Source organism: Bos grunniens, chromosome 3, assembly GCF_055505025.1.
Source record: "Bos grunniens cultivar Pamir isolate PY7600 chromosome 3, Bosgru_T2T1.0, whole genome shotgun sequence".
Classification (NCBI taxonomy): Eukaryota; Metazoa; Chordata; class Mammalia; order Artiodactyla; family Bovidae; genus Bos; species Bos grunniens.
Genome location: NC_141167.1, coordinates 48,917,785 through 48,934,914, shown reverse-complemented (window position 1 = coordinate 48,934,914; position 17,130 = coordinate 48,917,785). Strand labels below are relative to the sequence as shown.

General features: G+C 37.7%; 1 non-coding gene across 1 annotated transcript; it reads left to right on the top strand.

The window, feature by feature from the left end:
• The first annotated feature begins 14,202 nt into the window (after window positions 1-14,202).
• Window positions 14,203-14,309, top strand: LOC147375603 (U6 spliceosomal RNA). Its single transcript, XR_015161771.1, has one exon. It is a non-coding gene; the product is annotated as a U6 spliceosomal RNA (small nuclear RNA).
• Window positions 14,310-17,130: the final 2,821 nt, after the last annotated feature.

Below are 17,130 nucleotides of genomic sequence, written 5' to 3'. Positions count from 1 at the left end.
ATTTGCTAAATGTAAATTCTCTGTTATAATTTAGAAGCAAAATGGTATAGGGAAAAAGAAAAATAGTAAGGTTTGAATACTGGGCACCTTATTTCATTCTTTTTATCAAATATTTTTAACTGCCAGGCACTAACGAAAAAAAATGTAGTGTCACAATGTAGAAAAATGGAGACAGTTTCTGCTATGAGGAATTTACAGTTTATTAAAAGATGCAAGTAGAAAAGAGCAATTGTGGTATGATAAATTATATGGGACATGTTAGGGTTGCCAAAAAAAGGTTCATATAGACAAAGCTATGGTTTTTCTAGTAGTCATGTTCAGATGTGAGAGTTGGAACATAAGAAGGATGAGCACCAAATAATTGATGTTTTTTAATTTAGGTGCTGGAGAAGACACTTAAAAGTCTCTTGGGCTATAAGGAGATCAAACTAGTCAATCCTAAGAGAAATCAACCCTGAATATTCATTGGAAGGACTGATGCTGAAGCTGAAGCTCCAAACTTTGGCCACCTGATGTGAAGAGTCAACACGTTGAAAAAGACCCTGATGCTGGGAAAGATTGAAGCTAGGAGGAGAAAGGGGCAACAGAATATGAGATGGTTGGATGGCATCATTGACTTGAAGACATGAGTTTTAGCAGACTCCAGGAGATAGTGAAGGACAGGGAAGGCTGGAGTGCTGCACTCGATGGGGTCAGAAAGAGTCAGATATGACGTAGCGACAGAATAATCACAAAGGGTTGTAAGACTTAACTCTAGTTTCCCAGTTAAATTTTAATTTCAAATAAACAATAATTTTGTTTATGAATTTGTCTCAAATATTGCATGGGAGATAAACTTAACATGCAATCTGTGGAAAATGAATCCAAACTGAACTTTCACTATAAGAGAGTCTTAACCAAGGATATAGTATGTACATGTAGTATAAAAATGTAGTATGAAAAACATGCTAACGGGCCATGGTATTGTGATATGGTGAGATTTGTATGGTATGAAGGGCATTCACAACAACCCAGAGGAGACTTCTAGTAACTAATTGCTTATATGTCAGTGAAGCCTACATAAGAGATCTGGGCTTCAGTGACAGAAGGATGTAGTAAGTTCACAGATAAATGTTAGTCGAAGAGTGGTTTCAGATGACCTGCATCAAAATCACCAAGTTCAGTTCAGTTCAGTTCAGTCACTCAGTCTTGTCCGACTCTTTGCGACCCCATGGATCGCAGCAGGCCAGGCCTCCCTGTCCATCACCAACTCCTGGAGATCACCCAGACTCACGTCCATCGAGTCAGTGATGCCATCCAGCCATCTCATCCTCTGTCGTCCCCTTCTCCTCCTGCCCCCAATCCCTCCCAGCATCAGAGTCTTTTCCAATGAGTCAACTCTTCGCATGAGGTGGCAAAAGTACTGGAGTTTCAGCTTTAGCATCATTCCTTCCAAAGAAATCCCAGGGCTGATCTCCTTCAGAATGGACTGGTTGGATCTCCTTGCAGTCCAAGGGACTCTCAAGAGTCTTCTCCAATACTACAGTTCAAAAGCATCAATTCTTCGGCACTCAGCCTTCTTCAGAGTGCAACTCTCACATCCATACATGACCACTGGAAAAACCATAGCCTTGACTAGACAAACCTTTGTTGGCAAAGTAATGTCTCTGCTTTTCAATATGCTATTGGTCATAACTTTCCTTCCAAGGAGTAAGCATCTTTTAATTTCATGGCTGCAGTCACCATCTGCAGTGATTTTGGAGCCTAAAAAAATAAAGTCTGACAGTTTCCCAATCTATTTCCCATGAAGTGATGGGACCAGATGCCACGATCTTCGTTTTCTGAATGTTGACCTTTAAGCCAACTTTTTCACTCTCCACTTTCACTTTAATCAAGAGGCTTTTTAGTTCCTCTTCACTTTCTGCCATAAGGGTGGTGTCATCTGCATATCTGAGGTTATTGATATTTCTCCCGGCAATCTTGATTCCAGCTTGTGCTTCTTCCAGTCCAGCATTTCTCATGATGTACTCTGCATATAAGTTAAACAAGCAGGGTGACAATATACAGCCTTGACGTACTCCTTTTCCTATTTGGAACCAGCCTGTTGTTCCATGTCTGGTTCTAACTGTTGCTTCCTGACCTGCATACAGATTTCTCAAGAGGCAGGTCAGGTGGTCTGGTATTCTGATCTCTTTCAGAATTTTCCACAGTTTATTGTGATCCACAAAGTCAAAGGCTTTGGCATAGTCAAAAAAGCAGAAATAGATGTTTTTCTGGAACTCTCTTGCTTTTTCCATGATCCAGCGGATGTTGGCACTTTGATCTCTGGTTCCTCTGCCTTTTCTAAAACCAGCTTGGACATCAGGAAGTTCACGGTTCACATATTGCTGAGGCCTGGCTTGGAGAATTTTGAGCATCACTTTACTAGCATGTGAGATGAGTGCAATTGTGTGGTAGTTTGAGCATTCTTTGGCATTGCCTTTCTTTGGGATTGGAGTGAAAACTGACCTTTTCCAGTCCTGTGGCCACTGCTGAGTTTTCCAAATTTGCTGGCATACTGAGTGCAGCACTTTCACAGCATCATCTTTCAGGATTTGAAATAGCTCAACTGGAATTCCATCACCTACACTAGCTTTGTTCATAGTGATGCTTTCTAAGGCCCATTTGACTTCACATTCCAGGATGTCTGGCTCTATGTCAGTGATCACATCATCATGATTATCTGGGTCATGAAGATCTTTTTTGTACAGTTCTTCTGTGTACTCTTGCTACCTCTTCTTAATATCTTCTGCTTCTGTTAGGTCCATACCATTTCTGTCCTTTATCGAGCCAATCTTTGTATGAAATGTCCCCTTGGTATCACTAATTTTTTTAAAGAGATCTCTAGTCTTTCCTATTCTGTTGTTTTCCTCTATTTCTTTGCATTGATCGCTGAAGAAGGCTTTCTTATCTCTTCTTGCTATTCTTTGGAACTCTGCATTCAGATGCTTATATCTTTCCTTTTCTCCTTTGCTTTTCGCTTCTCTTCCTTTCACAGCTATTTGTAAGGCCTCCCCAGACAGCCATTTTGCTTTTTTGCATTTCTTTTGCATGGGGATGGTCTTGATCCCTGTCTCCTGTACAATGTCACGAAACTCATTCCATAGTTCATCAGGCACTCTATCTATCAGATCTAGGCCCTTAAATCTATTTCTCACTTCTACTGTATAATCATAAGGGATTTGATTTAGGTCATACCTGAATGGTCTAGTGGTTTTCCCTACTTTCTTCAATTTAAGTCTGAATTTGGCAATGATCTGAGCCACAGTCAGCTCCTGGTCTTGTTTTTGCTGACTGTATAGAGCTTCTCAAATTCAGCTGCAAAGAATATAATCAATCTGATTTTGGTGTTGACCATCTGGTGATGTCCATGTGTAGAGTCTTCTCTTGTGTTGTTGGAAGAGGGTGTTTGCTATGACCAGCGCATGTTCTTGGCAAAACTCTATTAGTCTTTGCCCTGCTTCATTCCGTATCCAAGGCCAAATTCGCTTGTTACTCCAGGTGTTTCTTGACTTCCTACTTTGATGTTAAACTTCTTGAGCCCTAGGCTTCCCTGGTGGTTCAGTGGTAAAGAATCCACCTGCCATTGCAGGACACATGGTTCAATCCCTGGTCTAGGACAGCTAAGCCCATGTGCAATAACTACTGAGCCTGTGCTCTAGAATTGGGAACCACAACTACTGAAGCCCATGTGCCTAGAGCACATGCTCCACAAAAGAAGCCACCACAATGAGAAGCCTGTGCATGGCAAAGAAGAGTAGCCCTCTCTCACCACCACTAGAGAAAAGCCCATGCAGCAATGAAGACCCATTACAACCAAAAGAAAAAAAAAAAAAAAAATCCTGGGCCCCAACCACTTCCCAAATCTAACTTTATCACAAGTACCCAGATGATTCTTATGCAGTGAAGTCTGATAATCCCTGTTAGAGATGATGGATGAAAGGGTGCACCTGGGTAATTATCACCCAAGGACAGAACAGTGTAACAAGAGCATATAGTTCAGAATGATAAAGAATATTACTAAAAGAAATGGAGTCCCTAGGGAAACTTGAAGGATCCTCCAGAATAATCACAAAACCAGATGAGGATGGTGTCAGGGAAACCAAGGTTATGGTTTTTCAGATTTAGATGTCCCAAGTGAAATCTTTTAAAATACACAGTACTAAAGGTTTGCTTTTTACTTAGGTTTATGCTACATGCTTCAGAGACAGGTTGTTTAAACTCTAAACCTCCGGTACCTAGCACAGAAGATGTATTCAAATTTTTGTTTAATAAATGCATGAAAATGTTCAAAGCTTTGTAATGACAAATTGTACTATTTGCCATAAATAGTATTCTTCCAGATGGAATCTCTTCTGAGCGAGGAGATGCATTATAAAATTTACTTTGTGAAATTTTCTATTAAATGTGAGGTAAATATTATTTTCTAATTTTCAGTTTTGCTCACATGTAAAAATTTTCTTAGAACAATGGTTATTTTATATATGCATATTTGGGCTTAGATTCTTTTAACATTTGAATCGGCAAAAATTTTCATTGTTTCTTAACTAAAATGGAAGTATCTCTAACTATTATTCAATACAACAAGAAATCATTTAATAAGATGCTAATATGACTCCTTTACAATGATTTATTTGTGCTCTTTCATTTTCTCTGTGTTATAAATCTCCACATTGGATGTGACTGTAGCAGCTTTTCAAGTATACATTAGATGAGTTGGCATACATAACCCAGAGCTTTATATTTTAAAATACTCTAACCAGGATTCATTTTTTAAAGAATGAAAAAAGGAAAGAAAAGAAAAAGGCATAAAATGGCCCTACATATTATATCTCTGTCAGCATATGAATGTGCCTAGCTTTTCAGCATCCTCTATTTCAATTTTGGTTTGGTTACTCAGTGCCATTTAATTCACCACTTCCATTTAAAAATTCCATACACCTTTCCAATGTTCACTGAAATTTTAATTTTTATTTAGCTTATTTATTTAGCACATGAACTTTTAGCACAAAACAATGAAGCAAATACAAGGAGGTTATAAAATTATTGCAATAAGCATTCTAGAAATCAGAAGAAAAAATACCTTCCTGTGTTGGGAAGGAATATTCATGTAAATGAAACTTCATTCATGTGAATGAAACTATATATATATATATATATATCTCCTATATATGTTTCAGTCAAAAGAAATGGCTTCTTTTGCCCCTCAGGTGGAAAGTCTGAATCTGCATTTAAATGGAAAGAATTCTAATTTAGATTTCAGCAAATGGAATCAAAAAATAGAAATCAGGCATTGGCTGAAAAGTTGCCTTTAAGGTTATACTGAGTTATACATACATGAAGATTTAGATCTAATCAAACACACCAGATTATCTCAATAAATATCCAGTCCATATCTAACTTAATCATCAAATACCTATTCCCCAGAATAAAGTAGTTTAAAAATATCCTTCTAATGGTTCATTCTATTACATTTTTAATATTTATTTTAGATTCCAAGGTACAAAGAAAAACAATATATTGCTAAAATAGCTCTACATGTGAGTCTCGATATTTTACATATTTTCATAACACTGCTCACTGAAAACATCTCCTGGAAACCTTTAAAATAATAATGAAAGCTACACTTGAAGGGCCTCATATAATAAGATGCCATTTCTGTTTATACTAATAATGTGCCTACTTCAAACTCAAACCAGCTGTCAGTCAATTTAGAAATTATTCCCAGCTCATAAAATTTCTACAAGTATGGGAACTCTATGTGAGCAGGGTTACCATCTGTCCTGTACACCATCTATGTCTTGAACCAATAAGATAATTCAGCATTTTGTAAGCATTCTATAGAAGTGAGTTTTGGATAACTTAATCAATTAAGTAATAGCTTAATTGAACTTTCCAAGAATTCAAAATGTTGAAATAAACATTGATTACAGTAACTCACGATATATTAGAAATCAAAAGTAGAAGAGACCTTGGGAAAAACAGTTGATTGTGTCTGTTTCTCTAACAAGAATCAGAAGTGTCTATATAGAAGAGGCTATACTTTGTGCAACTCCACATTCTCCTCTTCTATCACAAAACGCTGAACACAAGTATTGTTCTTGCTGTTGTTCAGTAGTTAAGTCATGTCCAACTCTTTGTAACCCCATGGACTGTAGCATGTCAGGCTTTCCTGTCCTTCACTATCTCCCAGAGTTTCTCTCGGATTCATGTTCATTGAGTTGGTGATGCTATCTAACCATCTCAGTATTTAGTAACTGAATCAGAGTGGGAAACTGTAACTTCCCCTTCTGAGCTTCCATGTTTATAACAATATTACATAATTATGTTTTCACAATCTTTGAGCATGCTGTTCCCTCTTCCAGGAATGCCCTCCCTCTGCACTTCACTGGGCTATTGTCTAAATACCCCATGCCATCTCTGTATCCTTTGGCAGAGACAATATTTAAATGCTGTTCTTTTTCATAGGTTGTTGCCAAGAAGGGGATGCCCACTCAGCTTCCACATTTCCCAGGCCTGTTTGTATCTTTATTAAGAAGATGTGGCAAGAATACACAGAAGAACTGAACAGAAAAAATTTTAACAACCCAAATAATCACAATGGGGTGATCACTCACCTAGAGCCAGATATCCTGGTGTGTGAAGTCAAATGGGCCTCAGGAAGCAATACTACAAACAAAGCTAGTGGAGGTGATGGAATTCCAGCTAAGCTATTTCAAATCCTAAAAGATGCTGCTGTAAAAGTGCTGCACTTAATATGTCAGCAAATTTGGAAAACTCAGCAATGGACACAGGACTGGAAAAAGTCAGTTTTCACTCCAATCCCAAAGAAGGGCAACAGCAAAGAATGTTCAAACTACCACAAAATTGTACTCATTTCACAAGCTAGCAAAGTAATGCTCAAAGTCCTTCAAGCCAAGCTTCAAGAGAATGTGAACGAGAACTTACATATGTACAAGCTGGAATTAGAAAAGGCAGAAGAATCAGAGATCAAATTGCTAACATTCTCTGGATCAAAGAAAAAACAAGGGAATTCCAGAAAAACATCTATTTCTGTTTTATTGACTATGCCAAAGCCTTTGACTGTGTGGATCACAACAAACTGTGGAAAATTCTTAAAGAGATGGGAATACCAGGCCACCTGACCTGCCTCCTGAGAAATCTGTATGCTGGTCAAGTAGCAACAGTTAGAACCAGACATGTAACAACAGACTGGTTCCAAATTGGGCAAGAAATACATCAAGGCTGTATATTGTCACCCAGCTTATTTAACTTATAAGCAGAGTACATCATGAAAAATGCCAGACTGGATGAAGCTCAAGCTGAAATCAAGATTGCTGGAGAAATATCAGTAACCTCATGTGTGGATGACTCCACCCTAATGGTAGAAAGTGAAGAGGAACTAAAGAGACTCTTGATGAAGGTGCGAAAGGAGAATGAAAAAACTGTCTTAAAACTCAACATTCAAAAAACTAAGATCATGTCATCCAGTCTCATCACTTCATGGCAAATAATTGGGGGGGGGGAAATGGAAACAGTGACAGACTTTATTTTCTTGGGCTCCAAAATTACTGTGGCTGGTGACCACAGCCATGGACGCTTGCTCCTTGGAAGAAAATCTATGACAAAACTAGATAGTGTTTTAAAAAGCAGAGACATCACTTTGCTGACAAAGGTCCTTATAGCCAAAGCTATGTTTTTTCCAGTAGTCACATGTGTAAGGATGTGAGAGTTGGGCCATAAAGAAGGCTGAGCACCGAAGAACTGATGCTTTTGAATTGCGGTGCCTAAGAAGACTCTTGAGAGTCCCTTGGACAGAAAGGAGATCAAGCCAGTCAATCCCAAAGGAAATCAACCCTGAATATTCATTGAATGGACTGATGCTGAAGCTGAAGCTCCATACTTTGGCCACCTCATGTGAAGGGCCAACTCATTTGAAAGGACCCCGATGCTGGTAAAGATTGAAGGCAGGAGGACAAGGGGGTAGCAGAAGATGAGGTGGTTGAATAGTATCACAAGCTCAGTGGACATAAGTTTGAGCAAACTCTGGGTGATAGTGAAGGACAGGGAAGCCTAGCTTGTGGCAGTCCATGGGGTCGCAAAGGGTCAGGCATGACTGAGCAGCTGAACAACAAAGCACTAACTTAACTGATGCATGTGGTATCTTAGGGAAGTCTTCTAAGTCTCTTCTATCAAAGATTATTTAACTATGTAAATCAAGGAGACCACTGACCTGAGTTTTAATCTACAAAGACATTATGCATCACTGTAATTTTACCAATTGGGAAGGAACTCCTCTCAGGAATAGTGGATATGAGTGGAAGGATATATATTTTTTAAGCTGCTTGTGTGGGTGGAGGGGTTTGGGGGTGACCAGGAAGCTATTGACAGTATGCATAAGTAGTGAAAGTTCTTAAATGGCCTTATAAGAATGGTGGGTCTGATTAATTGCATATATTCTGTTTCATGGGGGGATGCACACTATAGTCAGAAAAGAGTGGCTCAGGGCAATACTAAGAACAAGGACTGCTGTCCCCACGCAGTCCTTCCCAAACTGATTCTGTGTAGTGTTCAGTCTCAATGCAGATTATGTATTGAACAAACATTTTATTATCATCTTCTAAAAGTGTGCTAAATTTTTGACCTCACAAATCATTCATTTGCTTAAATTTGGACTTATTCTTATGTACTGTGTGATGTACTGCATGGTATCCACAAAATAATATTGCATATATATATATATATATATATATATATATATATATAACAGTTCAGTACAGTTCAGTCACTCAGTCGTGTCCGACTCTTTGTGACCCCATGAATTGCAGCACGCCAGGCCTCCCTGTCCATCACCAACTCCTGGAGATCACTCAAACTCATATCTATCTAGTTGGTGATGCCATCCAGCCATCTAATCCTCTGTTGTCCCCTTCTCCGCCTGCCTCCAACCCTCCCAGCATCAGAGTCTTTTCCAATGAGTCAACTCTTCATATGAGGTGGCCAAAGTATTGGAGTTTCAGCTTCAGCATCAGTCCTTCCAAAGAACACACAGGACTGATCTCCTTTAGAATGGACTGGTTGGATCTCCTTGAAGTCCAAGGGACTCTCAAGAGTCTTCTCCAACACCACAGTTCAAAAGCATCAATTCTTCTGTGCTCAGCTTTATTCACAGTCCATCTTTCACATCCATACATGACCACTGGAAAAACCATAGCCTTGACTAGATAGACATTTATTGGCAAAGTAATGTCTCTGCTTTTGAATATGCTATCTAGGTTGGTCATAACTTTCCTTCCAAGAAGTAAGCATCTTTTAATTTCATGGCTGCAGTCACCATCTGCAGTGATTTTGGAGCCCAAAAAAATAAAGTCTGACATTGTTTCCACTGTTTCCCCATCTATTTCCCATGAAGTGATGGGACCAGATGCCATGATCTTCGTTTCTGAATGTTGAGCTTTAAGCCAACTTTTTCACTTTTATCAAGAGGCTTTTGAGTTCCTCTTCACTTTCTGCCATAAGGGTGGTCTCATCTGCATATCTGAGGTTATTGATATTTCTCCCGGTAATCTTGATTCCAGTCTGTGCTTCTTCCAACCCAGCATTTCTCATGATATACTCTGCATATAAGTTAAATAAGCAGGGTGACAATATACAGCCTTGATGTACACCTTTTCCTATTTGGAACCAGTCTGTTGTTCCATGTCTGGTTCTAACTCTTGCTTCCTGACCTGCATATAGGTTTCTCAAGAGGCAGATTAGGTGGTCTGGTATTCCCATCTCTTTCAGAATTTTCCACAGTTTATTGTGATCCACACAGTCAAAGGCTTTGGCATAGTCAATAAAGCAGAAATAGATGTTTTTCCGGAACTCTCTTGCTTTTTCCATGATCCAGCGGATGTTGGCAATTTGATCTCTGGTTTCTCTGCCTTTTCTAAAACCAGCTTGGACATCAGGAAGTTCACGGTTCACATATTGCTGAGGCCTGGCTTGGAGAATTTTGAGCATTACTTTACTAGTGTGTGAGATGAGTGCAATTGTGCGGTAGTTTGAGCATTCTTTGGCATTGCCTTTCTTTGGGATTGGAGTGAAAACTGACCTTTTCCAGTCCTGTGGCCACTGCTGAGTTTTCCAAATTTCCTGGCATTATGAGTGCAGCACTTTCACAGTACTGTGTAAGAAGCAAATAATGTATTTTATGGAACATAATAGGTTTGAAATATTTGTTCAATGATTAATGACATAGTAAGACAATTTATTCCACTATTGTAAAGGTAAATACACTCCCATAATACAAATTGGAAGAAGCATTAATAAAGAGAGGGTATTATTTACCTAAAGGAGTAGACCAAATGAAAGTAGTATCACATAGGGCTTAAGCATTTGGACTTCAGAACAACTGATTTTTTTACTCCACCCTGTATAACCCTTGTCATCTGTGACCTTGAGGAAACTACATAAATCATCCTCACTTTCATTTTAATATATGCCCCATAGTGTTTAATAAGATTCGAATGATAATTTAAGTGCTTGGCATACTATATGTTATTTAAAAAAATATCAATACATGTTAACCATAATTAATATTATTTCTTGAAGATAATTTATGGACTCCCAACTAAATTCTTTGTTCAAAAAATTCTGTATTTGAATATGTATTTAAACTGTTAGTCCTTTCCCCATCAATGTTAACTGTATATATTAATATGAAAATTATATAAATTTATAAAATGATTTTTTGACCCTCACAATGTGTAAATCTCATTTTGTAGACTTTTATGATGTCTTCAAGTTTCTCTTCTGGAGAAAATGAGAAGTGAAGATAACACATCTGTTATAGTGACCTGTGTTGAAATAGATGGGGCTACAAAGTTGATTGCTAGCTCCACTTTTGCCATCAAGTTGATAATCATATTTGGGGAAGTTATTTAACCCTTCTGAACTAGTTTGCTACTCTAAAAATGGCAATCAGAGAAATAACTCTTCTCAAAATTCAACTTAAAGGAAAAACTAACATAAATGATTTTAAAGTGTTTTCTCGATATAAAAAATTAATATAATGTTCAGCTATCGTAATAACTCTGTATGGAGAGTTACTAAACTTATCTTGGTGATGATTTCATATTGTAAGTAAAGGTCAAATTACTACATAGTACACTAGAGACTCAGAGAAGGCAATGGCACCCCACTCCAGTACTCTTGCCTGGAAAATCACATTGATGGAGGAGCCTGGTAGGCTGCGGTCCATGGGGTTGCGTAGAGTTGGACACGATTGAGCGACTTCACTTTCACTTTTCACTTTCATACATTGGAGAAGGAAATGGCAACCCACTCCAGCATTCTTGCCTGGAGAATCTCAGGGGCGGGGGAGCCTGGTGGGCTGCTATCTATGGGGTTGCACAGAGTTGGACACAACTGAAGTGACAGCAGCAGCAGCAGCAGCATACTAGAGACTAACATGATATTGTATGTTAACTCTATTTCAATAAAAAACAGAGAGTTAACTTTTACAGGTGTATGTTTCCATTTCTAATCACTATCTGCTACAGTGATTACCAGGAAAACTAAGTTGATGGAGTAATTGATTGATTGATTGATCACTTCATTACATTAATCTAGAAATAGGAAAAAATATGATCTTGTATCTCATCTGAAAGATATCTGCATCAAATCCTCCTCTACTTTGCAGTATAAAAGTGTGCTTATGTTAAAGTGCCTCATTTGCAGGAAGAAATAGGTCCCTGCCAAAAAAGAGCAATGTAACATAATTACTCTTGGCTTGGAAGCCTACTATTAGTTTATTCAATGACTTTCTCAAATGGTGCTGGGAGAATGACATGAAACATTTTTGTTAGAAAAAAACATCTCTTAGCTTATGTATAATATAGACACAGAAGAAAAATATGAAGAGTGGGAATAAGCCTACATTCAACAGTGACAAACTACTTGCCACAAAAATTTCTTAGGTTTAAAGTCTCTGGCTCTATTCTTGGGTTATGAGTGAGTGGTACACAATATTACAATACATTCTAACATCAAACTGGTGTCTCTCTCCTGCTTGATCATATAATCAGTTATTTGCTGCTAGCCATTTGCTGCTGCTAAGTCACCTCAGTCGTGTCCGACTCTGCGTGACCTAGCCATTTAGACCTACTCAAATAGGGCAAGGGCATGGTATCTCATAGAAGGGAGAAGCAGGTGAGACATAAAAGGATCAGTACCTGGATAAAACCAAACATCTAGAGTGTTGCATTTTTATTGTGAGATATCTGAAGAACATAGTGATGATTTTCAAAGCATCAAAACAATAAATATGTCAACATGAGATTCTTACAGATTCTTGATAACCAGAAATTTATTAACATAGAAGTTTATGGTTCAAGCCTGTGAAATTTCAATACCCCTTTATGAGGCAGTATAAAGTACTTTGGGCTTCCCTCATGGCTCAGACAGAAAAGAATCTGCCTGCAATGCAGGAGACCCAGGTTTAGTCCCTGGGTTGGGAAGACCCATGGGGAAGGGAATGACTACACACTCCATTATCCTTGCCTGGGAAATACCACTGACAAAGAAGCCTGTTGGGCTACAGTCTATGGAGTTGCAGAGTCGGACATGACTGAGCAATGAAGCACACACACAGGCATAAAGTACTTTAGATCTGAGGATCAGACAGCCATTGGTGTGAATACTGTTTCATTGCTTGCAATAATGACTTAGGGCAATTAAATTAGCCTCCCTAAGTCTCATTTTCTTAATGGGATAAAAAGAGAATAATAATAGTTCTAATTCTTGAATTATGAAAATTAAATAATAAGATGATAAAATCTTCTCAGGAAGATGGTATATATCAATTCCTGCTACATCATTTTTATAGATACAATTGATAGTGTTAGGTAGACAGGTGCGAGGCACAGCATAGTAGTTGTCCATGTGGGTAAATTATGATACAGTTTAAATGGGACATCAAAGGAATCCAGCAATTGTGCTTTCAGGACTAGCAAGTACAAAAGAGAGTCGCTTTCTCTGTTGAAGCAGGGACTTGAATACATGGGAATGCAGCAAGCAGCAGGTTAGTTATTGAAGTCATGTTTATAGGACAAACAAGTAAAAAACTGATTTACAAACATAGGTTTCCAGTGATAAAACATATGTCAAATATTTATTCCCATATTCATCCTATGGATGAAAAAATAATGTATGGAAATGTAAGTGACTTGTCTAAGGTTGTACAGTAATATTGGGTCTAGGATTTTAAGCCAACTGAAAGAACATATTTCTAACTACCATGCTATATTGTCCATCATATGTAAAGGTGAAACTAAGAGATCTCAGTTTGGGTAATTACAAGGATAACACATATAAAACTAATAGCACAAGTCTAGCATGGGAACAAACATAGCTATCTAGTAATCCCTGATTGAAATGGAACATACACTTGAGAGGTTTACCTCTGAAAGCTCAGGAGGGTACAAGGAGTGATATATATTAAACCAGAAAGAAAGGAAAAAATTACCTCTACTAGTATTATTACATCTGCAGCAGCTATTGTTATTGGTAATAATAATAATAATATGACTAGTAGCATTAATAGAAGTATATTGTCTGGAAAGGGGAGAAGGGGGATGTTAATTCTAATTTCCTCTATTGACCATTTTGGTAGTGATGTTAAAAAGAGAAAATTTTAAAAATGGGTGATGATCAAAATTTAATTATCATAATAGTTAAAAGCATGTTACATAGAAGATTTAATTTGAGCATAATTTTTGAAGCATTGATATAATTAGCAAGAATTAAATCTATTCTGTTTTACCACTGGGAGAAATCTAGGAATAATAGGTAAAAGGAAATAATATGTTGGAACTAACCTAAATAAGAATGTTCTTTTAACAAAGGGGTTCAGAAAATTGTAAACAATGATGTAAAACTTGCTAGTACTGTGTATGTTTTGATTTCAGTTATTTACTTTGATTCCTCTGGGAGGTTAGGGATAGTGTTTAGGGGATTAAAGAAGATGACATGGAAGAGATTCAGTCAGATATTTACGATCTCTCCCTAATATTGAAGCCTCCTTTCCTAATTGATCAACTTTACTTACTGATCCACATCTCTAATACTCTAAAAGTACAAAATATTTTAATTTTTGTATCATCAAACAAAATGGAATTGATTAAAAAGTATAAAACTTATGTGTTCACTTCAGCAGCAGATATACTAAAATTGGAATGATACAGAGAAGATTAGCATGGCCCCTGCACAAGGATGTCATGCAAATCTGTGAAGCATTTCATATGTTTTCATGCTCAGGATTGCAATTTCTGGAATTTATTGTGAGATTGGATTTTTACGAATCTCCGCCAAACTTATCTTTCTGCTTAAGACTTTCCACTACTATATGTATATGTATTGAATCATATGAAAAAAGCTTTTGAAATTAAAATGAATAAAAAGTAGTTCTTCAACCAACCATGAGGGAAGATCGATGGACAAAGTTGGAAAAATATGAATATGCAAAGAAGATCCCATTTTGAAAATATTAAGGCTTGAAAATAGAGACTGTAATGTTATTTGTAACTGTGCTAGACCAATATGAAGAAATAAATTTTTCCTCTTTTTGAGAAATGTATTAATGTAATTAAAATGTATTAAGATTTTTAAAAAGACAGTATAATACTTATTTTATATATGTATATATATGGTCAATATGTTATTTACTCTGATTTATTTTGCTTGTGCCAAGAGACATGTTTTGAATGTTTCCACAAGGTGCCCTACAACAGCTTGGAGAAGCACATTGGAGTCTCATTCAATCACCCCCTTGTTCGGAATCACTGAATCAATCTTCAGTATGATTTCTCAGGGAATCATATACTCTGGGCACCTCACTATCTGTTCCATTTTGTGTTTTTTGCTGGAATGGTTTCTTCTTCCTGAATTCTATATTTTGGCATGCCCAAGAATTCCACCCCCTTTTTGTATCTATTCACACTTATCCCCAAGTGACTTCCTCTGTTTGCAGATTTGATTTCTATCTATACACTGACAGCTTCTGGCATATTCGCAGTTCCTCCCTCTCCTTTTAGCCTATTTGACACTGGCATGTAGATGTCAAAGAATCATGTCAAGCATAACACTTCCAATCCCTCCATTCTCTCCCAGTTTCCCCCATTCTGAAATAGTTCCACTATTCACTCAGTTCATGTGGTCCAACTGAGACATTTATGTTCAGTCATGTCTGACTCTTTGTGACCCCATGGACTACAGCCCACCAGGCTCCTCTGTCCATGGAATTTTCCAGGCAAGAATACTGGAGTGGGTTACCATTTCCTTCCCCAGGGGAATCTTCCTGACCCAGGGATCGAACCATTGTCTCTTGCATCTCCTTCATTGGCAGGTGGGTTCTTTATCTGCTGAGCCACCAGGGAAGCTGGTCTAACTGAGGGATCAGTTTTTATACCTCTTAGTAATCACTCTATCTAATCCATTGGCAAGTGCTTTTGACTCTAGCTTGAAGTCACACTCTGACAACAAGAGCATCTGATAACTCTATCATCATCCTGGCCAAGTCACTGTCATCTCTCACATTGATTGTCACTACAGACTTCTATCTCTTTCACTCATACCTCCTATTGCCAGTTTCATGCGCAGCAACCAGAATAATCTATTAAAAAATAAATCAGATTATGTCAATCTCCTACTCAAAAACTTGCATGACCTTTTATAATCTCTCATGACTCAGGATGAAATCCAAACCCTTTATCACACTCTACAAGACTCCATACAATCTAGTTGCTGCTTATCTTCCTGACCTCATCTCATAACACTGTCCATTTTATTCTGCTCTAGCCACTCTGGCCTCTATCTGTTCACTCTGTTTGCAACACTACTTATTCCCTTAGATCTTCAAAAGTCTCTCTCCTTTCCTTCACTCAGATCTTTGTTCAAAGTTACCAGTTCAGAGAAGCCATCCTGTTGATTCTTTAAAATAACATCTCTACCAAACTCCCTTCTGTAGCCATCTGTCACCTTATCTTTTTTATGTGCCTCATAGCACTAATTATTGCCCCCACATATATTTATTTATTGCTTGTTTTCTGGCTCTTCCACAGAACACTAGAATAAAAACTTCAGTAGGACAGTAAGAATTTTCTGTTTATTTTAAACACTACTATATGCCTAAAAACTAGATCAGTGCTTGCCACATAGTAAGAATAAATTGAGTTAAAAATTATTAATGATAAGAAATTTGGTGTTACGTGAACTCCTACAAGATACTAAATAAAGGATTTATATTAATGAAAAGTCATGCTAGATAAAGCATTGCTTCACTTATATTTCCCATAGTGTACTTCAAAGGATTTCATTAGTGTGAGAATTTGAACATATACCCTTCTGACAATCAGATAATGATATTTCCAACAGCACATGAATAATGCTCAGAAGATGATACAAGCCCAAACCTATGAAGCCATTTGCTGCCCTACTCTGAGAGGTTTCCAAGGTTCCTCTGGCATGTATCCCCTCATGTTGCAGCTGATTTTGTTTGCATACAAGAGCATTCCTTGGCTATTGGGCTTTGACAAAAGCAGAAATTCCACCCAAACACAATAAGATGCTTGTTGCTGCAGATGAGGACATCCAACCCAGTAACAACATGCATATCTGGAACTTCCTTAGAATCTACCTGTTCAAGGTAAAATTGTCTTAGACATAAAATCAGTTTGTACTGAACTGATCTCTAAATGTTTTATTCAGCCCAATAATTTTATATGTATTTTTGATATCTAAGCTTTTTAAATTCTAATCAGATTATATTTTTACCTGGTAAATTTGACTTTTAACATTTCTTCTACAGTCTATCTGCTTGTACAGTTTAAGCTTTAAAGTGAAGTCATTCAGTCGTGTCCGACTCTTTGCGACCCCATGGACTGAAGCCTAACATGCTCCTCCATCCATGGGATTTTCCAGGCAAGGGTTCTGGAGTGGGTTGCCATTTCCTTCTACAGAGGACCTTCTGGACCCAGGGTCGAACCCAGATATCCTGCATTGTAGGCAGGCACTTTACCATCTGAGCCACCAGGGACAGAACCCAAGTTTAAACTTTATTTGTCTAGAAAA